The sequence below is a fragment of the Cetorhinus maximus genome, chromosome 8 (assembly GCF_964194155.1).
Source record: "Cetorhinus maximus chromosome 8, sCetMax3.hap1.1, whole genome shotgun sequence".
Taxonomy (NCBI): domain Eukaryota; kingdom Metazoa; phylum Chordata; class Chondrichthyes; order Lamniformes; family Cetorhinidae; genus Cetorhinus; species Cetorhinus maximus.
In genome coordinates, this window is record NC_135886.1 from 10,991,899 (window position 1) to 11,019,085 (window position 27,187).

Sequence of the window (27,187 nt, forward strand, 5' to 3'; positions counted from 1 at the left end):
ATGCTGCTGCCTGTCCTGCGGCCAGAACAGGGATAGAGGACATCATAGTGGGCCTCCACAGTGTCCAAATCGCATTCCAGTGATGTGTCATTAAACCTGGGGGCTGTAGTCTTTTTGCTTTTCATGGACATCTTCCCTGCAGCAGTTGTGGGCAGGAAGCACTGAGATGTGTGCGCGCAGCTGGATTTTAAATATGGCGCCCGGCATGATGAAGCGGCGAGGTGATGGTGTGGCGGGTGTATGAGAGCCCGCCCGCCATTGAAACAGCATGTTTCCTGGGAATGCAAGAGCCATGCGGCGGGTTTGGGGCGATATGGTGTGAAAACCTGCCATTGCGGGTCGTTTTACCCACCCGCTACCACACTTAGTGCAAATCTGGGACAATTCCACCCACTATGTTTTTTTACACAGAAGTTACAGCACTGAAACAGTCTAACTGGTCCATCCCAAAGTTTATTCTCCATGTACACCTCCTCCTACCCTACTTCAACTCATCCTATCGACATATCCTTCTCTTCCTCTCCCCCTTGCATGTTATCTGGCTGACATTTAAATGCATCTATCTTATTCACCTCAACCACTACTTTTCTCTCCCACCTTTCTCCACCTGCCCAGCAGCTTCTTCACAAACTTCCTCCATAAAACCAGCCACAGCTCTCTTGGCTTCCTTGTTTCCTAGTTTGTGACTATTCCACCTACTTTCTTTAGCCAAATGCTAGTGAACACCATTATCCTTGCCTTTTATTTGAGTGTTATCCTCACCCCTTTTTAAAAAGGCCTCTACCCTGTATAACTACCATTCTCATCGCTAGCCTCGCCTAGCTCTCTAGTGCTCTCTAAGGTCTAAGACTGTGTTCTTTGATCCCCTCTTTTTCCTCATCTACATGTGCTGGCCTTTTGACAACCTCATGGATGGATGGTATAGACTCAACACTCTCAGCTCCATGGCTGCATGGCCTCCCCACCATGGATGGGCTGAAACCTCCTCCAACACAATGTTGGTCAGACTGAAGCCACTGGAAGCCTCAAAGACTGGACATGGATTTTGGCTTGGAACCCGAAGACCGGAAGGAGAAGGGAAGGTGGGGAAAGGAATGAATGAAGATAGACAAAGACATCACAATGATTTTGACATGGTTGAGGCTCCAGAAAAGGAGAAGAAAATGGAGAATGAAGATAGGATGATCAGGAGCACGGAACAAAGTGTCAATGAAAATAAAGACAAAGATTGTGACCAGGTGAGGGATGAACCTTCTGGTTTACAATCAGACGGCAAACATTTGTATTTTTCTCCTCAGGAGTGCAAGAAACACGTAAAAAGATTTGACAGATATGGAAATTACATTCAGCTCCACCAATGTCTTTCTCTCCTTCAAAAAAACAACAACACATACACGCACACACATACACACATACATACATGCATTTGCTGATTCCAAGCACCAGATGTTCCTAATGGCTTTAGGCTAAATCACTGCTTGATTCATTCAGAATCTTGCATGGTAAGGCCTGCGGTCTGATGCTGATGTGGCGAGGGTTAGGGCTGTAACCGGTAATTAAACGACAAAGCCACCTGAACTTGTATAGCCTTGCAGTTGTTTATCAATGTTTTTCTCTTATAGAAAGTTAATATGCACTATACCCATTTGTTGCAATTTACATGCAACCCCAGTAGAATACAAATCATATGATTTGCATCCATCCATCACCCCCGAGAGCACCAGCAACATTTGTCTGGCTCCATTAACTCCTATTATACAAAGAATAGCGTTAACACGCTCTTAGAAGATCAACTCCAAGCATTATAGAATGCAAATCAGTTTTTGGGGTGGGGTGGTTTGGAATTATAAATTGCACAGACAGAATAATGATTAATTCAAGTGCTATAACTCTGTGATTCCAAGGACCACATGATTAAATAATTCATAAAAGGAAACTTATGAAAACAGTGACCTTCTCTGCTGTTTTTGGCAGTAGAAGGCAAGGATTTCTTTTTTTATATTTGTTCTTGGGATGTGAGTGTCACTGGAAAGGCCAACATGTGTTGTCCATCCCTAATTGTCCATGAGAAGATGATGGTGAGCTGCCTTCTTAAACTGCTACTCTTCGGGTGGTGTAGGTACACCCACTGCGCTGTTATGGAGGGAGTTCCAGGATTTTGACCCAGCGACAGTGAAGGAACGGCCGATATATTTCCAAGTCAGGATGGTGCGTGGCTTGGAGGGGGAACTTGCAGGTGGTGGTGTTCCCGTGCATCAGCTGCCCTTGAACTTCTAGGTGGTAGATATCGCGGTTTTGGAAGGGGCTGCTGAAGGAGGCTTGGCGAATTGCAGCATCTTGCAGATGGTACACATTGCTGCCATAGTGCACTGATGATAGAGGAAGTGAATGATTAAGGTGTTGATCAAGCTGGCAGCTTTATCTTAGCTAGGATTGAGCCTCTTGAGTGTTGCTGAAGATGCAAATATTCAGGAAAGAGGAGAGTATTCCATCACACTTCTGACTTGTGCCTTGTAGCTGGTGGACAGGCGGTAGGGAGTCAGGTGGTCATGAATGATATAAAATCTGATGAGAGGCCTTAGAAATTGAGGGGTTTTGATGGGGTAAATATAGAGAACAGGTACTTTTTGCTGACCAGTGAGTTGATAACCAGAGGAATAAATTCAAGGTCGCCAAAAGAATAAAGGGAAATGGTTAGGAGAATCATTTTTATTTTATGGGGTGGGTCACAGCCATTCAGAAATGGTGGTGTTAGCAGAACCCATAACCATTTTCAAAAGGAAAGTGGATAAATATTTTGAAAAAGAAAACTCGAAAAAGGTCTAAGGGAAAGATGTCTGGATGGGTCCAGATAGTCAGCTCTTAAAAAAGCTGGCACGGGCATGGTGCTCAAATACCTCCTTGATGAGCTGTAATAGCATGAATCCCTTATTGTTTAGGACATATAGTTATTGTTCTTTGTGCCTTAATGCAGCATTGTTGTATTCCCTCTCTTTTTCTCCCTCTCTTTCTTCTTCACAACATCCCCCTCGCCCCCAACCCCACAATTCTCCCCCTCCCTTCACCTCCTAAAGGCATAACTGCTCTCTTGACAAGTGGTCAGTCATCACCTGTGAGTGTCAGTAGGTTATGGAATGCCATTGTTAAACCGGATCCTGTTTGTATTTCCTTTCCCAAAGACACCCTGAACAGGGGCCCTCTGTGTTTTTTAAAATTTTTGCCTCACCAGCTAAACCCAGAAGCCAAGGTACCAGGTGTAGGCCCATTACTTGGTTGAGATGACCTAATTTAGCCTGGGTACTCTGGCTTGTGTGGCTCATGCACACTACATTGACTGAATGCAGCCATCGGGATAGTTCTACACTATTTGCATTTCAAAGTCTTAGCTGCAGAAATATATCACAAGGCAGCTGAAACTGCTGATAGCCAAAATGTTGGTGTATTCCTTTGTTGTAGTAGGATAGTTATACATAGGTCTTTCAAAATATACTTCTGCACATCATCCAGATAAAGATATATCATGATGCGTGTAACCTTGGTGAATGTCAATAATGTTGTTTCTTGTAGGCAGCACTACAACAACTTATATTTATGTATCACCTTTAATGTCATAAAACACATTATAGCCATTCCCAGGAGCAAAATTAGACAAAAAGGTGATATTAGGATGGGTGGTCAAAATCTTGGTCAAAGGGATAGGTTTTAAGGAGCATCTTACAATGAGAAAGAAGGGCAGAGATGTGGAGATGTTTAGGAAGGAAATTTCAGGGCTTAGGACCTAGGCAGCTGAAAATCAGCAATGCTCATGAGGCCAGAATTAGATAAGCTGATAGTTGTAAGGCTGGAAGAGATGATTGAGATAGGGAGGGATGGGATCAAGAGCACAGGGTGCTTGGGTTGAACTCAGCTTCTCAGAATCCAGGGGTGGAGGGCTGAGCAAAAGCCCCACTTTCATAAAATTAGAATGGAGCAGCGAATCTAAATAAGAACATGCATTATAAATAGAGCACATGTTACACCCCCAGGACACCACAAAGCACTTCACAACCTTGAGTTACATCTTGAAGTACAGCCACTGCCGCAAGCAAATGTGGTGGCCATTTTTGTGCACAGCAAGATACCACGGACAAGAAAGTGACAAATGGGCTGCTAATGAAAACAGAAAATGCTGGAAATACCCAGCAGGTCTGGCAGCATCTGTGGAAAGAGAAGCAGAGTTAACGTTTCAGGTCAAGGACCTTTCTCCAGAATGAGCTGCTAACCTGTTCACTGGTGTTGATTAAAGGATGAATGTTGCTGCTTTCCTTTGAAGAGAGCCATGGGTTTTTTTTTCTCAAATATTAATCAGGCTAACAGGGATCTTGATTTCATATTGCATTAAAAAAAAACAGCATCTCCAACAGTGCATCTATTCTCCAGTCAGTTATGCTGCTACCTGAGATTGCAAACTCTGTGCCAATTCACACACTGAACGCATCTGCTCTTATTCTTGATTTTGATTTTATTTCGCAATACTGTATCTGAGCATGGTATGAGAGGAATTACATTGGGAAATCGCTCACTGTGGCTGAACTTCTTTTATAACTTTACTCCCATCATAAATAGCATTTTACTGCTGAGCAGTGAGAATATTCCTCAATCAACTCAGGAATTTTTATTTTAATGTCAAGAGAGACTAAAATTCAAGACTGAGTTTGAGTACTTGAATCACCCATCTGTCAGCACACCAAATATCTTTTCCAATGCTTTTGTTTCTCAGTCATCTAAGATGTTGGTGATTTATCACCTAAAATTATATACCATAAATGTTTAAAGGAGGCAAGGGGGACTACCCAACACCATAAAGCTGCCCGCATCTCAAGCCTCTATCAGAGGACATTGGGATGGCTGGTGTGAGATGTAGAAACACTGCAAGATTGTGATATTAGTGTTCAGAGATGTTGAATGGAAGAAGAAGAAGAATTTTATTTGTACCAAACATGACCAGTGAGTGTTCATAAACTGACTTGCAATACTACCAGATCAAGGCATGTTCTGCTTTTATTCCACTTATCCAGATGGCCTCTAAGCACGGGTGCAGTTTTTGCTTGTGTGGCAAGCCTCTTTGTGGGATGGAATATGATGTGTTTTCTTGTGGAAGGAATGCCCCATCTGAGCAGAATTCATCATCTGCTATTCACATCTCTCTCAGTTTTAAAAGTCTACAATTCTAGATACCCTCATGAGCAATAAAACATCTTCCAACTTTTTCATTTGTGTGCCCTGTGTCAGCATTGACCAACCAAATACTCCATAGGTTAGAAACAAGCCAGGGGTTCATTAACACTGCTCAATAGTGTAGGAGGATGTAGATAATTGGGCAAAGACTTGAGGGGAGATGTAGAGTAAATGGTTAACATCAGAGGTATCTGATGCTGACGTAATAATGATGTAATAACACATGAGTGAGTAACAGAGATCTGGAGGGAGGAGGCATTCCAACCTCATGTTGCATTCCCAATATGTATATAGAAGCTGCAAATAAACAGTAACAGTTTTAACAAACTACAATTTCAAGCTGCTTACTTTGGGAGAATAGAAAAATCCCCAGGAACCCCATCTAGACACCGACCACACGATAAAACAAATAGTGTGCTACCAGAGGCCTCACTGGAACTGATACGCACCGCATGCTCCTTCTCCAGGGCTACCCAGGTATGGGCAAGGTCATGGAAGGGAGGCAGGGAGCCAACCTACCCCCTCTCCCTTCACCCTGTGGACCACGCCCACCCTGGACTCATGAATGGACTTATTTGCCAGGTATGGGAGCAGACCCACAAGAATGTGTTCTGACTCACATAGACTTTGCCCACACTCAATGGCCAAAGATCAGGAACTTTGGGTTGACATGGAATGAAAAATTGAGCAATAGCCCTTGATGGCATCATAGGACCTGCATGTGACCATGAGACAGGACCTCAGGAGAAGAGCGCAGTTCAAAAGGTGGTAAGCTGAGATGAGTGGGATCATGACCTTATTTCCCATTGGATGTGGTTGGGGGAAGCAAAGAGATAAAATACCCCTTTTTCTGTTTTCATTCATTATAAACTTAGCCAGAGCTAATTCCATGATCAAAAAACCTAGAGCAGACCTGATAAAGCCCTGCATCAACTATTCCTTAACCACCTAAGAGAACACATTTCTTCAGAGCTATCACATCACTTTCAATCTTTGTACTTTGTTTTTCCAGTCATTGGAGAAAAATTCAAACATGTTTTTTTTCTCATCCATAGATTTTCTTTGAAGTTTTTTTTTTGCTTTCTTTCAAGAATCACCATGTCCAAAGTTTGTTTCTTGGAGTTCTATATGCAAAAGTTTGTTATTTTGAATCCCCAACAATTAAATAATGAATACAATTCCCAGTCTCCTGCCTCTGACATCCTTGAAAAGATAGATTGTGGCCTCTGCAGAGATTTCAGATAGATAGAATGGGAGCAGCACATCTAAAAGCCATGGAGAATTCTACTTGTTGTTACATAACCAGTTACGTTACAATCTAAACCATGGTTTGAAATTTTTCAAGTAGCATTCTTTATTACAAGCGCTCTGCTCTCCCCTAGGCTTCAGAGCAAGCACAATTTCCTGATATTTGAAGACACTAGCAGGAGTGATGGAATGCTGGACAGTGATGCAAGTCATTAAAAGTTAGAACCTTAGCTAAAATTACAAGACCGGAGAAGTGGGTCAGTGTAAAATTGCCTGGTGGCTGCTCTGACGCTCTTTGATCATTCTGTTTATAATGACTGGCACTGTGTATGGTCAGGTTAAGTCAGACAGCTGACAGTCTGCTGGATAATGATACTAGACTTGATGTGTGATTAATATTCCATATGGCATCCACTCAGCATCAGGTCTGTGCAGCAGAGTAGGATCTTTAAGGCAGCAGAGTTTCATTTTCTTTTCATTACCTTTTCTTGTAATCTCTGCTCTGCGGTTGTATTCGATGGTGAACGATAAAAGGGTGTCTGCTTTGTCTGAGAATGAATTTGAAAGCCTAACCTCCTTCCTTCAATAAGCACAAGCTGCCAATCAGCGTGAAAACCTCTCCGAGTTGGCCGCATAGTGAAGTCCAGATCCTCGCAAAGTGAGAGTCAGGACCCAGTAGATCTCCTATGAGGTTTCTCACCGGTTACTCAATGCTGGTTACAGTAAAGGGCAAAATAGGTCCTGGATGGTGGGTTTGGCTGCGAACGAGGGAGGCTGGTAAAATTGTGCGGAGTCACGTCAAGAACCCGATGCAGTTGCATCCAGCAGCGGGACTGGGTATAGAGCTCCAAGGAGGTGGGGAGCTGATTTTCATATTTAAAGGCCATTTCAGAGAGTGGCTGGCATTTCGCTGATGGCCGTGCAGCCCCAATGCCATGGCGGGAGGCTGCTGCCTTCATGGAGGCGGCCTCCTGGTGGCAGACAGGAAGGCCATTGGAGCTAGAGGCTCCATGATCCTAAGAGAGGGCCAAGGACAGAGAAGGCAAGCCCCCATGCCCCCAGTGATTTTCTGGAGACATTTCCCCTCCAACCCTCAGCCCCTTGAATTTTTCTTTTTTCTTGATTCATCTCCTGATGGCTTTGCTGAGGCTTCAGACTGCTGGCCCTCTGGTTAGACCAGCAGCATTGGGACCCCCACCCAACATCCTTAATTAGACCTTGGTCTGCAGGCCACCAATTAGGAGGCAACTGGTGGTAAAATTGCCAATAAGCCGGTAAGTGTGTGCTTCGGACTGACTTTTTACTCCAAAGTTGGCGTTGCCAAAACTGCAGTCAGATTAAGGCCACGGTTTGATCGGACCATAACAAATAGAAACAGGCCATAATGACTCTTCAAGCCTTCTTCACTATTCAATAATGTTATGGCTTATGTACCTCAACTCCACTTTTCCCACCATATCCCCATATTTCTTGTCTTCCTTGATGCCCAAAGATCTTTCAATCATAGTCTTGAATATACTCTTCAGCTGAGCAGCCACAGCCCTTTGGGGTAGAGAATTCCAAAGGTTCAAAACCTTCTGAGTGAAGAAATTTCTCTTCATCTCAGTCCTAAATGGATGAACCCTTACCTGAGACTGTGACTCCGTGTTCTAGAATCTCCAGCTAGGGGAGATATTGGATTAAACATGGTACTAATATTTAAGAAGAGTGAGAGGGATAGGCCAGAAAATTATAGGCCAGTCAGTCTGACTTTGGTGTTGGGCAAATTATTGGAATCAATTCTGAGAGACACGATAAACTGTCACTTAGAAAGGAACAGGTTGATCAGGGAGAGTCAGCATGGCTTTATTAGGGGAAGATTGTGTCTTACTAACTTAATAGAATATTTGAGGAATTAACAAGGAGGATTGATGAGGGTAGTGTAATGGATATTGTCTACATGGATTTTAGTAAAGCATTTGACAAGGCCCCCCATGGCAGACTGGTCAAAAAAGTGAGATCCCATGGGATACAGGGGAAGGTAGCAAGTTGGATCCAATATTACCACAGCAACAGGAAACAAAGGGCAATGGCCGATGGATGTTTTTGCAAATGGAGAGCGGTTCCCAATGGTGTTCCATAGGGCTCAGTGTTGGGGCTCTTGCTGTTTGCCGTATACATTAATGATTCAGACTGAAATGTGGGAGGCAGGATTGAGAAATTTGCAGATGACACAAAAAATGGCCATGTAGATGATAGTGAAGGGGATAGCTGTTGACTCCAGAATGATATCAATGGTTTGGTTAAGTGGTTAGAAAGTGGCAAATGGAATCCAATCTGGAAAAGTGCGAGGTAATGCATTTGGGGAGGGCAAACAAAGCAAGGGAATACTCAATAAATGGGAGGATATTGAGGGGTCCTTGCGATGCATGTCCACAGGTCCCTGAAGATGGCAGGACAGGTGGATAAGGTGGTAAATAAAGCATATGGAATGCTTTCCTTTATTGGGTGAGGTATTGAATACAAAAGCAGGGATGTATTTATGGAACTGAATAAAATGTTGGTTAGGCCACAGCTAGAATTTTGTGTACAGTTCTAGTCACCACATTACAGGAAGGACATAATTGCTCTGGAGAGAGTACAGAGGGGATTTACAAGAATGTTGCCAGGGCTTGAAAATTGCAGCCAGGAGGAGAGACTGGATAGGATGGGGTTGTTTTCCTTAGAACAGAGGAGGTTGAGGGGTGACCTAATTGAGGTGTACAAAATTATGAGGGGCCTAGACAGAGTAGACAGTAAAGACTTGTTTCCCCTAGCTGAGGGGTCAGTTACCAGGGGGCATAGATTGAAGTTGATTGGTAGAAAGGTTAGAAGAAACATGAGAACAAAGAACAAAGATCAAAGAAAAGTACAGCACAGGAACAGGCCCTTCGGCCCTCCAAGCCTGCGCCCATCATATTGCCCGTCAACTAAAACATTTTGCACTTCCGGGGTCCGTATCCCTCTATTCCCATCCTATTCATGTATTTGTCAAGCTCTCTCTTAAATACCACTATCGTATCTGCTTCCACCACCTCCTCTGGCAGTGAATTCCAAACACTCACTACCCTCTGCATAAAAAACTTGCCCCGCACATCTCCTCTATAGTTTTCTCCTCTCACCTTAAATCTATGTCCCCTACTAATTGACTCTTCCATCCTGGGAAAAAGCTTCTGACTATCTACTCTGTCCATGCCACTCATCATTTTGTAAACTTCTATCAAGTCGCCCCTCAACCTCCGTCGCTCTAGTGAGAACAACCTGAGTTTCTCCAACCTCTCTTCATAGCTAATAACCTCCAGACCAGGCAGTGTCCTGGTAAACCTCCTCTGCATCCTCTCTAACGCCTCCATATCCTTGTGGTAATGTGGCGACCAGAATTGCACACAATATTCCAAGTGTGGTCTAACCAAGGTTCTATACAGCTGCAGCATGACTTCCCAGCGTTTATACTCAATACCCCTGCCAATGAAGGCAAGCATGCCATATGCCTTCTTGACTACCTTATTCACCTGCGTTGCCACTTTCAGTGACCTGTGGACCTGTACACCCAGATCCCTCTGCCCGTCAATGCACTTAAGGGCTCTGCCATTTACTGTATAATTCCTGCCTGTATTAGACCTTCCAAAATGCACTACCTCGCATTTGTCCGGATTAAACTCCATCTGCCATTTCTCCGCCCAAGTCTCCAACCGATCTATATCCCGTTTTATCCTTTGACAATCCTCTTCGCTATCTGCAACTCCTCCAACCTTAGTGTCATCTGCAAACTTACTAATTAGCCCAGTTACATTTTCCTCCAAATCATTTATGTATATTACAAACAGCAAAGGTCCCAGCACTGATCCCTGCGGAACTCCACTAGTCACAGCTCTCCATTCAGAAAAGCACTCTTCCACTGCTACCCTCTGTCTTCTATGACCAAGCCAATTCTGTATCCATCTTGCCAGCTCACCTCTGATCCCGTGCGACTTTACCTTCTGTACCAATCTGCCATAAGGGACCTTGTCAAAGGCCTTACTGAAATCCATGTATATAACATCCATTGCCCTTCCATCGTCGATCATCTTTGTCACTTCCTCGAAAAACTCGATCAAATTAGTGAGACACGACCTCCCCTTCGCAAAACCATGCTGCCTCTCACTAATACGCCCATTTGCTACCAAATGGTAGTAAATCCTGTCACGAAGAATCTTCTCCAATAATTTCCCTACCACTGACGTAAGGCTCACGGGCCTGTAATTTCCTGGATTATCCCTGCTACCCTTCTTAAACAATGTAACAACACTGGCCATTCTCCAGTCCTCTGGGACCTCACCCATATCCAGTGAGGATACAAAGATTTCTGTCAAGGCCCCAGTAATCTCCTCCCTTGCCTCCCTCCTCCCTCAGTACTCTGGGGTAGATCCCATTTGGCCCTGGGGACTTATCCACCTTAATATTCTTCAAGACGCCTATCACCTCCTCTTTTTTGATCTCAACATGATCCAGGCTATCTACACACTCTTCCCTAGACAAATCGACCGCTAAGTCCTTCTCTTTGGTGAATACTGATGAGAAGTATTCATTTAGTATCTCTCCCATTTCCTCTGGCTCTACACACAGATTCCCACCTCTGTCCCTGAGTGGGCCTACCCTTTCCCTGTCTACCCTCTTGCTTTTTACATATGTATAAAAGGCCTTGGGATTTTCCTTAATCCTGGTTGCCAGTGACTTTTCATGACCCCTTTTAGCCCTCCTGACTCCTTGCTTAAGTTTCTTCCTACTTTCTTTATATTCTCCACGGGCTTCATCTGTTCCCAGCCTTCTAGCCCTTACGAATGCTTCCCAGAGGGTGGTGTGTGTCTGGAATTCACTGCCTAAATCAGTGGTTGAGGCTGATCGCTCAACTCATTTAAAAGGTACTTGGATCATCATCTGAAGCACTGTAACCTGCAAGGCTACGGACCAGGCACTGGAAAGCAGGATTAAAAATGAGTGGCTAGTCCCTTTTTTTCTCTTTTTTTGGCCAGTGCTGACATGATGGACCAAATGGCCTCTTTCTGTGCTGTAACTTTTCTGTGGCTCTATAGGAATTAGCCTGTCAGCATCTATCCTGTCTTGCCCTTGAAACATTTGATACATTCCTGATGGTCACACTGGTCCGGCTGCTGCCTAAGTGTGGCCATATTCCGCCATCCACCATTATGTGACAAATTTACCAAAGCATTGTCTCGCATGAGTAACTCAAAGGAGAAATTTAAACAGTCCAATAGTATTGTTTTTTAATTCTTTCATTGGATGTGGGTGTGACTTCCAAGGTCAGCATTTGTTGCCCATCCCAGATTACCCTTGAACTGAGTGACTGGCCAGGCCATTTCAGAGGGCAGTTAATAGTCAACCACATTGCTGTGATTCTGGAGTCATATGTAGGTCAGACCAGGTAAAGACAGCAGATTTCCTTCCCTAAAGGGCATTAATGAATCACTTTTACAACAATTGATGATAGCTTCATGATCACCATTACTGAGACCCAGCTTTCATTCCTGATTAATTGGATTAAAATCCCACCAGATGCAATGCAATCCCATACCCCCAGATCATTTGCTTGGGCCTCTGAATTACTAGCCCAGTGACATTGCCACTACACCACAGTCTTCTCCAATGCTCTAAAGAGGCACACTTTGCAGATTGTAATACTTATGAGCAACCATTTTAGAAACTTCGCTTAAGATGCCAACTTAGTTATAAGTGCTCCCCAAAACCTTTCATTCCCAATTATTAGTGTGTGTTTTTTCACACATATCTCTGAAGGGGGTTTGCAGTATTTGCCTCTGTGCAAATATTTTGCTTCTTCCTTCCATCATCCTTCCACGGAACATTCTTACTTCTCTAGATTTTTCACTCTACTCATGTTATTCTGTTGCTACAAGATGCTGTAGCTCTGTTCCCACAGAGAGGTGTCTCACTGTTGAATTGTCAATGATCAGTGTATTTGGCTTGGCTGATATGCAGCTGTAGTGTCTAAGCTTGGAGTCAAGCTACTTACATATAACTCCCTTCCGTTACAAAAGAGATATTAATTGGCTCTGAAAATGGCTTAAACTGTGTAAAACACAGATTAAGGGAAACCTCTTTTTTACTTTTTCCATTAATGTCCCTTATATGTAAATGTTCTGCTCATTAAGTGACATGAGTTGTCATGGGACTTGTGTTTTGTATTTCCACAGGAGTCAGCTGAAGACTCACAAATTGCCTGAAGTTTTTCTACTGTCCTTGTGGCAATCATAAGCTAATATTGGACCCACATCCACAAGTGGAAACATCTTTATCCTTTCAAACCTGAAGAAAAGAGCCTCAAACTGTTCAATATTTCAATTGGAGGGAACCAACAAGACGAAAAAACATACTTGACCTCATCCCCTCCAACCTGACTGCCACAGATGCATCTGTCCATGTCAGTATCGGTAGGAGTGACCACTTGCACAGTCCTTGTGGAGACGAAGCTCTGTCTTCACAATGAGGATACCCTTCATTGCATTGTGTGGCACTACCACCGTGCTAAATAGGGTAGATTTTGAACAGATCTAGCAACTCAAGTCTGAGCATCCATGAGGCACTGTGGGCCATCAGGAGCAGAAGAACTGTACTTGAACACAATCTGTAACCTCATGGCCAGGCATATCCCCCGTTCTACCATTACCAACAAGCCAGGGGATCAACCCTGGTTCAATGAAGAGTGCAGGAGGGCATGCCAGGAGCAGCACCAGGCATAGCTAAAAATGAGGTGTCAACCTGGTGAAGCTACAACACAGGACTACTTCCGTGCCAAACAACTTAAGCAGCAATTGATAAACAGAGCTAAGCAATCCCACAATCAACAGATCAGACCTAAGCTCTGCGGTCCTGCCACATCCAGTCATGAATGGTGAAGGACAATTAGACAACTCACTGGGGGAGGAGGCTCCACAATTATCCCCATCCTCAATGATGGAGGAGCCCAGCACATCAGTGCAAAAGATAAGCCTGAAGTATTTGCAACAATCCAGCCAGAAGTGCCGAGTGGATGATCCATCCCGGCCTCCTCCGGAGGTCCCCAGCATCACAGATGCCAGACTTAAGCCAGTTCGATGCACTCCATGTGATATCAAGAAATGGCTGAAGGCACTGGATATTGCAAAGGCTATGGGCCCTGACAATATTCTGGTAATAGTACTGAAGACTTGTGCTCCACAACTTGCAGTGCCCCTAGCCAAGCTGTTCCAGTGCAGCTACAACTCTGGCATCTACCCGGCTATGTGGAAAATAGCCCAGGTATGTCCTGTACACAAAAAGCAGGACAAATCCAACCTGGCCAATTACCGCCCCATCAGTCTTCTCTCTATCATCAGTAAAGTGACAGTAAAGACCATCAACAGTGCTATCATGAGGCACTTGCTTAGCAATAACCTGCTCACTGACGCCCAGCTTAGATTCCGCCAGGGCCACTCAGTTCCTGACCTCATTGCAGCCTTGGTTCAAACATGGACAAAAGAGCTGAACTCCAGAGGTGAGCTGAAGGTGACTGCCCTTGACATCAAGGCAGAACTTGACCAAGTGTGGCATCATGGAACCTGAGCAAAACTGGAGTCAATGGGAATCGGGAGGAAAACTCTCCACTGGCTGGAGTCATGCCTAGCACAAAGGAGGATGGCTGTAGATGCACAGTAGCAGCAGTGTGTGTACCATCTACAAAATGCATTGCAGAAACTCAGCAATGCTCCTTAGATAGCACCTTCCAAATTCACAACCACTACTATCCAGAAGGACAAGGGCAGCAGATAGATGGGAACACCACCACCTGGAAGTCCCCCTCCAAGCTACACACCATCCTGACTTGGAAATATTTCGCCGTTCCTTCACTGTTGCTGGGTCAAATCCTGGATCCCCCTCCCTAACAGCGCTGTGAGTGTACCTACACCTCAGGGACTGCAGTGGTTCAAGAAGACAACTTAGTACCACCTTCTCAAGGGTAATTAGGGATGGGCAATAAATGCTGGCCCAGCCAGTGACACCTACATCCCATCAATGAATTAAAAAACCCAGCAATTCATTATTGTTATTATTAATGAAGATATCGCTGATCATACAATGAATGAACAACAACAATGACTACAATGGACTACAAATTATTGCTATCCTAATTGAAATTTGATTTAGACATTAAGGCAGACATGAGAGCGATTAAGGTGCAGTGGATCAATGCTAAGGGTCCGCCCAAGTTCAGGAGTTTCTGATGAGGAGACAGTATCAGGAGCATCTATAAATACCCCAAAGCTTAGGACCTGATCATGCAGATAGCTGCCAAGTATCACTCTACAAGTTGAGGTTCTAACTTTTTCATTCATTCATATGATGTGGGTGTCACAGGCAATAATTGTCATAAAAAACCAACTGGTTTACCGAGCTCCTACCATCCTCACCTGGTCTGGCCTATATGTGACTCCAGATCGACAGCATTGGTTGACTCTGCCCTCTGAAATGGCCTAACAAGCGACACTGTTGTATTTAAGAAGATGGTTCTCTACTACCTTCTCAATGGCAATTAGGGATGGGCAATAAATGCTGACCTCCACATTACTTCTTTGGGTTTGCTGAATTTTGTTGTACACAGCTAATGGCCCTCTGGCCCACTCTGTCTTTGTCTGTGGTCTCAACATTTTACACTTCCACTGATCATTGTTTTGCAATCTCAGTAATTTCCCATGACCTTGTGACAAAAATTAGCAGGTATCCAAATGACCCTACTCTCTGATGTTGCTGAAGAACCAGAATCGTTCAGCCTATGCCCACCAGTTGTGCAACTTTGCAAGTTCAGCAGGTTTAAAGTCAAGTAAACTCTTTTGTTCTGTTCCATCAGAAAGGTGCAATGTCATGAGGGGTCTAGACAGAATAGAGAGAGAGAAAATGTTCCCATTGGAAAGGTTGAGAACCAATGGACACTGACTTCAACTGATTGGCAAAAGAACCAAAGGCAACATGAGGAAAAATGTAGCCATGCAGTGACTGGTTATGATCTGGACTATACTGTCTGAGGGTCAAGGAGGAAGATTCAATCGTGGTTTTTGGATAAGCACCTGGGGAGATAAAACTTTCAGGGAAAAGGCCAGTAAGTGGGATTAGCTAAACTGACCTTGCAGAGAGCCAGCACAGGCTTGACAGGCTGAATGGTCTCCTTCTGTGCTGCAGACATTCTATGATTCCAATGTAATCAATTCTATCATAGAATAGTTACAGCGCTGAAGGATGCCATTCAGAACATTGTGAATGTGCTGACTCTCTGCAAGGACAATTCACAAATTGACACTCCCCTGCCTTTTCCCCATAGTAAATGTGTTGAGACTGAGGTGAAGTCTTCCCCCTTTCCTCCCCGGTCACCCTGATCTCTGGGTGATATTGCAATTGTTGTGGAGGTTTGGGCATATTCTGTGCTTTATGGGGTCCATGCTAGGATTTGGATTGTAACTGCTTAAAGTCATTTTATGTAAGACTGTTACAGCCAGCAGGCACAGGAGAACTAGCAACCTAATATTCAATGGTAGCAAGAGGGAGGAGAAAGGTGCAAAGTAATGAGAATAATATTACTAATTATCTACACTACGTTTTGATGAATGGTCATTGATTAAGTGCAGAAGCTGGAGCAGGTTACAATGTAAGATGTGAAGAATTGATGTCTTAGCTGTTGAGCGTGATGGGCAGATCAAACATAATCACTGACTTATCTTTGAGTCAATAACTTATCCACATCCTTTGCTTGGTGTGTTGAGTAGTAAAATTAATGAACTCATTATTGCTAAGGAAGGTAGATTTAATACAATTTGATAGCACATCAATATTGGAGCCTGACATTTGCAACACTACAGTAAATTGTAGTGGGCATGAACAGGCCCACAACTATAGCCAGTTTAAAATAGAAATGGTGTCATTACCATTGTGGTGAGGACCAGAATGAAATTGGGCAATGCATCAAGTGCCTGAGTGGGCACTCTAGCCCTTGACTATAAGGGCAGTTAGGAATGCGCAAGAAATATTGGCTTTGCCAACAATGCTCAAGTCTCGAGAATGAATAAAAACATTGGAGCCATTGAGATGAAGTTCACTGAAGTATAAGCCACTCTTGAAAAGTTCAGGATCTACAGAAGCAGTGAAGCTGTCTCTTCCATGGGTCACGTTCTATGGGGCATAGCCAATCTGACTTCAGTCACTTGGCTAACGGAGAGTGTGTGGCTATGCTATTTCTCTGAGTGGATTGAATGGATGCTTAGTGCTTCTCCACATGTCAATGAAGCAGAAGGAAAGATAGGACATCTCATCATAACATTGCATTGCACATGAAAGCACTTTCCTTCCCTTATTGTGCCTGGTTCCTCAAGGAGACATTTCCAATGATTTCATGGTTTCCAATTTAGTTTTTTTATTTTCTTCCAAATGGAGGGCACTTGGCAAATAGTGACAAAAACCTGGCTGAAATGATTACAGTCCTTTTTTTTAAAAAAGATCAGAAATTAAAATACTTAAGTCTGTTAAATAAAATCTAGACAAATAATTAGATTACAGTCTTTTTTTAAACAGAATTAGTAAATTCTTTAAATCTGAAAGGACACTGAAAACAAAGTCTGTGCAAATACTTCAAGCTCAAAGCCTTTTCAGGAAGCTGAGCAGATTTTGACATCCATGTGAAGTCACATGGAAGTATAGAGCAAGCTGTGTTTTTTTTTCAATTTAGCAAGAGTGCGTGAATTTCTGACAGAGCCCTCCCTTACACCAATATTTAATGTAACACCAAAATGAGAACCCAAGACCAGTAGCTATTGAAGAATATACAGTTCGAATATCTGTCTATTGATAAGGGAAGCCCTGGTCATGCAATGACTATTCTTTCTTTTTCATTGTTGTGGTCATCCCAATAAACCAGGTGGATAACAATTCAATGGTGGATTTTAGTGATTTTTGTTTTTTTTTAAATCTCAAGGGGTTTATCAGTTTAGTGAGATACTTTGCCATTGACAATTTGTGATGCAATAGGATAAAAGCAGAGGTCTGGCTTGAGATATTTACTTATTCCAGCCCATAACCTGACTAGACTTTTGCTTGCTGTGCTCCGGTTATTTCTTCCCAGATGGCTGTTATGCCCTCCAGATATTAACCTGCTACTGAACAGAATTCAGAACAGATACAAGCTTTGAGCTTCGTCAGTTCAGTTAGCAAAAATGGTAAGACTGACCTATAGTGAAGGAGGCTTATACACCAACTCAAATGCATTAATCTGTATCCTTTACACTATCATTCTGATATAATTTAAAGAAAAAAACACTCTTGTAAATAAGGAACTAGAGTGATGAATTGCACAGCAACAGGATGACCAAAGCCCTTGAAGGGTAAAGTGTCAGCCACAAAAGCCTCAAGATGCAGATTCAATCTGTATTTTTGAGTGTGCTGATTTTAATTAACAATTAACCTCAGTGACGAGGGCTGGGGGAGAGCTGGCTGAAGTTAGCGTGATTGCCATCCATTGATCCATGTAAGGAGGAGATGGTGGTGTTGCGTGAATGTTACTGGGCTAATAACTCAGAGACCCAGGCTAATGCTCTCGGGGCATGGGCTCAAGTGCGACTAGAGCAGCTGGTGGAATTTAAATTCAGGTAATAAGTCAAAAGCTAGTTCAATAATGGTGACCATGAAACTATCATTGATTTTTGTTGTTTAAAATCCCATCTGGTTCACTCATGCCCTTGAGGGAAACCTGGCATCCTTACCCGGTCTGGACTACATGTGACTCCAGACCCACAACAATGTGGTTGACTCTTAATTGTCCTCTGAAATGGCCGAAGAAGCCACCCAGTTATAGGGCAATTAGGGATGGGCAACAAATGCTGGTCTTGCCATGGTGCCCACATCCCATCAAAGAATAAATAGAAAAAAATGCCTGCTGGGAAAGCCATGTTAGGAGCATAGCTTAGGAAAAGGGTGAGTTTTGCCTGTGATGCCCTCTGTGTTGAACATCTAAACTAAAACTTGTTTATGAAATAAAGCTATTAAAGGACCACTGATGCTAGCAGAGAGATGCCAATAACAACAAACAGCTTATATTTATATATTTATAGTGCCTTTAATGTAATTAAGTGTCCCGATGCATAATAGAACAAAATTAGATACCGAAACGCATAAGGTTATACGAAGGCAGATGGCAGGCTTTAAGGGGCATCTTAAAAGAGGAGAGGCAGGTAGGTTTACGGAGGGAATTTCAGAGCTTAGGGCCCAGGCAGCTAAAAGCATGACCACCATTGGTGGAGTGATTAATACCCGTGGTGCTCAAGAAGCCAGGATTAGATGAGCGCAGAGATCTCAGAGAGTTGTGGGGCTGGAGGATAGGGAGGGACATAGACATTGAGGGGGGGTGGTGGGGTTTGAAAACAAGGCTGAGAGTTTTAAAATCTAGACGTTGATTCATGTAAGGAGGAGATGGTGGTGTAGTGTGAATGTTACTCGACTAATGCTCTCGGGGCATGGGCTCAAGTGTGACTAGAGCAGCTGGTGGAATTTAAATTCAGATAATAAATCTGGAATAATTGACAGGGAACCAATGCAGGTTAGTTAGCAAGGTTGTCTGGTGACTGGGACTTGGTGCGATTAAAATCATGGGCAGCAGAGTCTTGGATGACCTCAAGTCATCATGGAGGGTAGAATGTATGAAGGGTAGAACCCTAGGAAAACAATTTATTGTCGCAAGGGACAAAGAGGAGGGAGAAAATAGACCTAGTGAAGCTTGCTCTGCAATATCTTAATGTTTGGGTCTGGATTGAGCGCAGAGCACCTTTTCCACTACTAACTCACTGTGCCAGTGTGATGTCTCTATTTTATACATTCCCTGTCCTTATGCCCTTTTCTGAATGGCATTACCAATTTAGAGTTAGCTGATTCCAATTTATCATTTCATGTGAAAAGGGTAATGTTGTAACTTATTGTACCACCCTGTATTTCTCCAGTAAAAGAATTTAAATATTCTCAAAATTGTCTGACTTGAAAAATCTCTGTAATTATGAAAGCTATTTTCAAGAGTTGTAACTCCTAAAGGACACATTCAGATTTTCTTTGTAGGTGGAAAATTTTAGTCAGAAATTAAATTTTAATTAGCGATGCTGTTGATGCAACCTATGAAAAATGAACTCAGAATTCTTGTGATCTAGAAGTATTTATGTTTTCAGAAATATTTTGTTTTCTCTCACATTCTCTCTCTCACCCTCTCTCATTTGATACCTTTCATAACTGCCTTGTATTCCAATAAAAGTTATGGAGAGGAACAGATAGTAATTAAAATAAATTGGAAGGGATTAGACTGAATTGTGCATGCATCGGAAATCTGTACATTAGAGAAGGGTTTGGTTCATATCTATGCAATGGAGTTCATTGAAACAGTATTAATATATTGGAAAGCATTATGGCACAGAGGATGGTAAATACTGAGCTGCTCAAACCCCAGAGGGAAACTCGAAACAGCTGCCACAACTGCTTTTGCAATCTGTATTTTTATTTCAATAAGTCCATCGAGTCTTAAAGGTTTTTTTTTTACAAAACTAAATTAAACATTTATTAATAAAAGAAATGATTTTAAGCACATACTTAGGTCTACAAATTACTTCCATGATAACTCCTAAATCCCCTAATTAATCTAGCTCCCAGTTACTCCTCTGTTAAGGCAACAGTAAAACAACATAGATTTCAACAGACCGAGGCAAAGCACACAATACCCTGGACGTGATATTTAAAATGAATTCTCTTAGCTTCGTTCCTGGAGACAGCAGCTTGTTACATAGAGGCTGGAGGTTTTTCATACTTGTTGGCTGGTAGAATGTCTTCTTCTTACACATAACATCTCCTTCATACAGGTTTCTCCCTTTTTGCTGTAAATCCCATTGTCCCAAGATGTCTTTGCAACTTTACTTTTCCCATAATATAAATCTTTCATGGCACTCATATTATCAGTAATCTTTGGGAAAAATAAACAGTCTGTTTGGCTTAGCCTCTGTTGGCTAGGTGTAACACCTTACCATCTCTTTGAAATTCACTACTCGGGTTTATCTGAAAAGTGCAAATGTTCTTCACACCTCCCATTCTAAAACTTTAGCCGTGTTTGCGTATTTAGCATCTCAAACCTAGTTTCCCTTCTGATACATCAAAGCACCCAGACCAGTTGTCTGCAATTCAATTAAAACCCACACACACACACACACACACACACAGGCCTATACACAGAAACTAATCCAAACCCTGCTATTAACCTACATTTACAATAAAGTACATTATTATGAAAATTATTATATTATCATGACAAATGTTGTACATTGGGAGAGAATGGGAAGGAGTTTGGTCCTTTTAAAATCAAACTGGGAGCTAGTGAGTGAGAGAGGTGGGCCTTTTAGAATTCTATTCTATTGGAGTGAATTGGAACTGGTTTCGTTGATAGAAATTTTATGCTTGAATAGGGTGCAAGCTTATCTTGGATCAAGTGCACTAGAGCGCGTATAAAACGAATTAGCTACCTACTAAGTTAGCTGGCCTATGGGATCTATTATTTTCTAAATGAAGATTTTGCAGTCAGATCATGAATGGAAATTGATATGTCCACTAAAAGTGATCACAGGAGGAATGAGTGGAGGGGAAAGCAACACACTTTAGGAAGGATGTGAGGGTCCTTGAGAGTGTGCAGAGGAGATTTACCCGAATGGGTTCCAGGGATCAGGGAGTTTAGCTATAAAGTTAGGTTGAAGAAACTGGGGCTGCTCTCCTTGGAACAAAAGAGATTGGGGGCAGATTTAACATAGGAGTATAGGATTGTGACAAATTTAGAGAAGGTAGACAAAGAAAAGCTGTTCTCATTAGCTGATGCAAGGACAAGGGGGACACGGATTTAAGCAAAATACTGCCGATGCTGGAGACCTGAAATAAAAACAGAAAAAGCTGGAAAAACTCAGCAGATCATCCATAGGAGAGTCACACTGGACTCAAAACGTTAACTCTGTTTCTGTCTCTACAGATGCTGCCAGATCTGCTGAGTTTTTCCAGCACTTTCTGCTTTTGTGACACAGATTTAAGGTTTAAGACAAAAGATACAAGGGAAATGTAAGGAAAAATATTTTTACACAGCGAGTGGTAATGACCTCATTGCTTAAGAAGGTGGAAGAAGAAGCAACAATGGCAATTTCAAAAGGAAATTGGATGAGCATTTAAGGGAAATAAACTTGTAGGGATATGGTGATAGAGCAGGAGAGTGAGACTGATGGGATTTCTCAGCGGAGAGCCGCCAAGGATTCGATGGGCAGAATGGCCTCCTTCTCTGCTCTATGACTAAATGACAAGGATGTGATCGGAGATGGCCTTAACTGTTCTTGACAAGTTGGGAGTGGAGGGACCACGTAAGGTGACAATGTGGAGGGGGTGACCATGAATATAGGCAGAGGAGGTTATATGGAGAGAGAGATTATGGAAAATCAGGAGGGCAGTGAACTCAGAGCAGAGGGAACATGGTGAATTGAGATGGAGGTTCAAATCACTTATGAAGTAGGTAGAAGCATCATGCTGTGCAGCTTCAGTTGAACAATATTCACTGTTCGAGGGAGGTCAAAGAACCTCTGCTATTGGATCATTGATAGGGTGTTGGTTCTTTATGCTGCACATGTCCCACCATTCTGTCCATGTGGATAATGAATCAATACCAGCTGCATGAATATTATCTTCTGTTTCCCAGAATGACCAGCCCAATTTTAACAATGAGTTGTCTGCTGGCAGGATTTCCTCAATTTCGTTAGTTAGGTTGACCTGGACATATGTGCCCATACCACATATTTCATGGTACTGGCACACTCTCACGTGGAATTCATGGTTGGGTCTGGGTAGATGGGTTTCCTGTAGGACAAGAACATTGATTCTTTGTGATCTAAGTTAAGTTGGCAAGAAAGAACTTCAAATTTGAGTTAATAAATGTTGAGTGTTGGACCGATTATCTTGGCTGGTTAGATGGTCCTGAAAGGAACCTTGGATTGATATGTTTGATGCCTTTTAATACTTCAGGCCAGGAGGCCCCTTCTGGGAGTTCTGTCACCTTCTTGATCACATTAGCTGGCCCATTCTCAATGAACATAGGGAGACAAAAAGCTCCCATTAAAGTGAGTGAGAAGAGTAGCGAAATTGAGATGGCCAGTGTCACACTGGCAGTTCCCAATAAGAAAATCAAGAGGGTAAGAGGCCAGAAGGAGGGGTCCAGGTGGACCAAGAATACTGAAAGCTGGAGGAAGGGCCGTTGGTAAAGAGGGAGGGGGGAGATTCCTGGCTAAAGAAGTGAGTGTGGAGGTGAAAGTGGCTGAAGATGAGCTCAGCATCATGTCGAGCTCAAAATTCAATGAGGTGGAGACGCAGCAAGACGAAGCTAAGGTGAGGACTGATCATTCAGGAACAGAGAAGGGGAAGTCAGAGGAGATAGTGAAAATTCAACAGAGTGAGAACGGCAGAAGGGAGGGGGTCAGTAGAAATTGAAGGTGAAAAGGATCAGGAGGGGTGTTGGCATCAATAATTTGTGGAAGTTTACAGCTCTTGATAGCTGAATGGAAGGAAAATTTTCTGTTAAAGGGCCGGATGGGGCAAACGATGAAGGGGAACTGAGGACCAGGATAGCTGAGATGGTGAATGGGTGCGGTAGAAGGGAAAGGTCATGAGTGTGCATAAGTGCCATGCCATTGAGCCTCACTACTGGGAAACAGCAAAAGCTATTGTTCAAGGAGCTCTGAATATCATCAAGATGTCTATAATCATGGCCAGACCTGAATAGGGTCCAGTAGCACAGTGGTCATCTCAGTGGACGATTAATCCAGAGGCTGGACTAATCCCATGGTAGCTGGGGAGTTTAAATACAATTAATTAAATCAGCCTAGAACGAGAAGTTACTATCAGTAATGGTGACCATGAAGCTACTGGATTGTCATAAAATCTCATCTGGTTCATTGCCGTGCCTTTTCAAGAAGGAAATCTGCCATCCTTACCCGGTTTGGCCCATATGTGATTCGAGGCCCACAGAGCAATGTGATGAACCTTTAACTGCCCCTCTGAAATGGTTTAGCAAGCTACTGAGTTGTATTCAAGATGGCAGCTCACCACCGCCTTCCCAAGGACTATTAGGAGTGGGCATAAGTGCTGACCTTGCCAGTGATGATAATGCCCCATGAATGAATTTTTAAAAAACGCACATGCAGCAGGATGGATCTTGGCGTCCATGTGGAATGAACGAGAGCCAAAGACAGTTGCTGAGGAGAGATGTAGGAGCTAGGTTAATAAACACCTGATCAAACATGAGAAGGGAAAACAGTAGCAATGACGGTAAACAAAACTAAAATCCTGACGGAGGGGAAGTGGCCATTCCCGGGATAGAGTGGCAGCCACTTCACAAGTCTAACTAGTTAAATAGTTAATTCACAAAGTACTGAACAATACAGGCGGGCATGTGGGATTTAAATGATGCTCCTCCCTCCACTCAGTTCCAGTGAGAAATCTTCAGGATGGAGGATATTACAGAAAGGCAGAGAATGGAAATATCAGCTGTGCTCCGACAGGAGATACGTCTAGTAACATAACGTGGAGAATGTGCGAAGGTTTATGAAAGATGTCAGTATTGGATATTTTCAGCATCTTTGCCTAATTAGAGTGACAGTAAGACGGCTTTGAGCATAGATTATCTTTCCTCCTCTGTACTCAGTAATATAATGTAGCACAAAGTGAGAAAATGATGAAAATATTTTCTCAATTGTTGCTCAGATATAGCTGCTCACCCTGGTCACAACCAGTGCTGTTGAATTTGAAACTCTTTAGTTCTTCCCTTTGTTTCTCTCTCTGGGTTGGACTTTCCCAGCCCTCTTTGGATGGGCTGGGAGGAGGGAGAACCACCCAGAAAATGGTGAGGAAAAGGTGAGGAGCGGAGTGCCTGTCACTGCCATCCCATTTTACCAGTGGTGGGGAAGGTGGACCAGAGGTGGCCCACAGGCCAATTGAGCTACCTAAGAGACCAATTAAGGAGTTCTTTCACTACCGCTGGCATTTTATCAGCAGCAGGTGGACACTCCATCAGTTGGCAAGACTGCCATGCAGCTTCCCTGTGGGTTCATCGGGGGTGGGGGTGAGCCCTTCTATGGGGGCACACTTAGAGCAGCCCTCTGGCGGCAATGGTGGACAGTTATGGTCGCCCCATGGCAACAGTGCTGCCTGCCCTCACCAACCACCCCCACCTCGCCAGGGCCTGCCTGATTGGCCCCAGCTTCCCCAGACCCCATGGAGGGTGGCATCCTTACATGGCATCTGTTCAATGATAATAAAATTCTGACCTCTACCTCTGCTTTAAATCAATACCTCGATTACCTCCCCTTATCTCGCAATATTCCCTCAACCTAAATTCTCTCTCTCCCTGCCCAACTCTCCACTCTCTCTCTCCTTCCCTCTCTCCCCATCTTTCACCCTACCTTCTCTCCCTCTGCCTCCCCCTCGCCTCCTCACCTCTCTCCCTCTCTTGCATGCTTGCTCACTCTCATTTTCACTCTCTCTCTTGCTCTCTCTCTCTCTCTCCTTCCTCCCTCTCTCCCCTTCATCCCTCTCTCGCTGTCTCTCTCTCTCCCTTTCTGCAAGTGTGAACAACAAAGCCTCTAGTCAATTTTGAAATGAAAGGGAAGTTGGCATTTTCTGCCCTCACTCAGTGCCAGACAGCTGTCGGCCAACTCTCCATGTCAACATGACTGACACTATATAATATCAGAGCTAAGCAATCCTTTGGCAACATCAGAGAGGAAATATTCATTGCATTTCTACAGGCTGTTTTTGATGAACAGACTGAACTCCTGTCTGAATTTGTCTGGAACTTTTACTTTGGGAATCTCAACTGTCCAGGCTTTTGTGAGGCCTAATGAGGCTCAATTTTAACTGGGGGCCCAAGTGCGGCTAATGGTGAGTGAGGAGGGAGAGTGGAGGAAGGGGTAATTGAAGGGAGTAGCAAGGTCACCTGGTCTCACCGCACAGAGATCCTTCATTCCTGGTCTTCGTTCTAATTTTTCAAATTCAACTTTTCAGACTTGCCCCTGTGAGTGGCAGGCGGGCAGGAGGGGGAAATCGCAGGTTTGCGTGACCACAGGTAATGCTCCTGAGTAAGGTGGTTCCTGAGTGGGTGTGGTTTGTTGCGATTGCAATTGGGGATAGAAAGGAAAGGGGAGCCCACAGCCATGGGACATTGAGTATCCTGCCCCTGGCCAACAAGGAAACCTTAATGGAATTGAGAAAAGTACTTTAAGCCAACACCTCACTGGGCTTCTTCTGTCCCTAGATCCAGGTCATGACAATTTTCGTGTCTCGCCCTGTCCAGGGTTAAAATCTAATCCGGGCCTGAGTGACTTCATTGGACCATTATTTTTGAATATTTGAGGCCATCACATTACTCTGCAATCCAGGAATTAAAGCTGCAACCAGTGAGAGTGCAAGCGTAAGCACAGGGAACCTGTTAAGCCCCCTTCCCCACTCCCTCCCCACCTCACATATCCGATATGGAAGCTAACATCGAGGCTGTATTTCTGTGCCCACAAGTTTGTCCTGTACAATCCGCGTTGGGTAGAAGTTTGAGTCTTGTTAAGAGATGACACTAACTGATTTCACTGTCAGTGGAACTTGTGTAGATGTACACCAGACAAAAGGCAACAGTGGACATCTGCTATTGTGCAGCTTGACTGTTTCTGTCAACCCTTGTATGTGTATCACAATCGTAGAGTCAAAATAATAACTCACTTGCATCCAATGCTAAATAGCTCAGTGACAACCTTTTTATAATGTATATTTGAATTTCCACTATGGTGCTCTTTCTCACTCTCATATCCTACAAGGGCCTTGGTCCTCACCTTCCCATTGACCCTCCATGGGGCATGTCTCACTTACAGAGGGGCAAGAGGGCAAGCGGGACAGGAATACAGATTCTTCCAAAACATTTGCTCATTGTATCTATGCTTTTATTTCATTCATTGGAAGTGGGTGTCACTGGCTAGGCCAACATTTATTGCCCTTGTTCAGAGGGCATTTTTAAGAGTCAAACTCATTTAGTGCTTGCTGTCCCACTTAGGCCAGACCAGGTAAGGACAGCAGATTTCCTTCCCTAAAGGGCATTAGTGAATCAGATGGGTTTTTACAACAATGGTTTCATGGTCATCATCAGACTTTTAATTCCAGATTTTTATTAGATTCAATTTTCACCATCTGCCTTGGTGGGATTCAATACCCAGGTCCCTAGAGCATCACCCTGGGTCTCTGAAATACTAGTCCAGTGACACACCACTATGCCACCGCCTCCCCATCTATGCTAGGGAAATCCAGAATCAATCCCACTGTCACACCCTCCCCACACAATCCTATATCTTCCTCAACTTTGAAAACTTATCCAATTTTCCCTTATAAATTGCAACAGTCTCTCCCTCAGCTATTCTATTCAGGGCAACCCTCTGTATAAAATAAATTTTCCAGACATCAATCCCCACTCTAATCAAATTTAGATTGATGATCCCTTTTCAATGTCTTCTCAACTGGAGAAAATATTCCTTCCCAATTTGCTCTATCAAAGCTCTTTAGAATATTTAAAGTTGCTGTTGAATCATCTCTTTTAGTCTGCTCAGCTCCT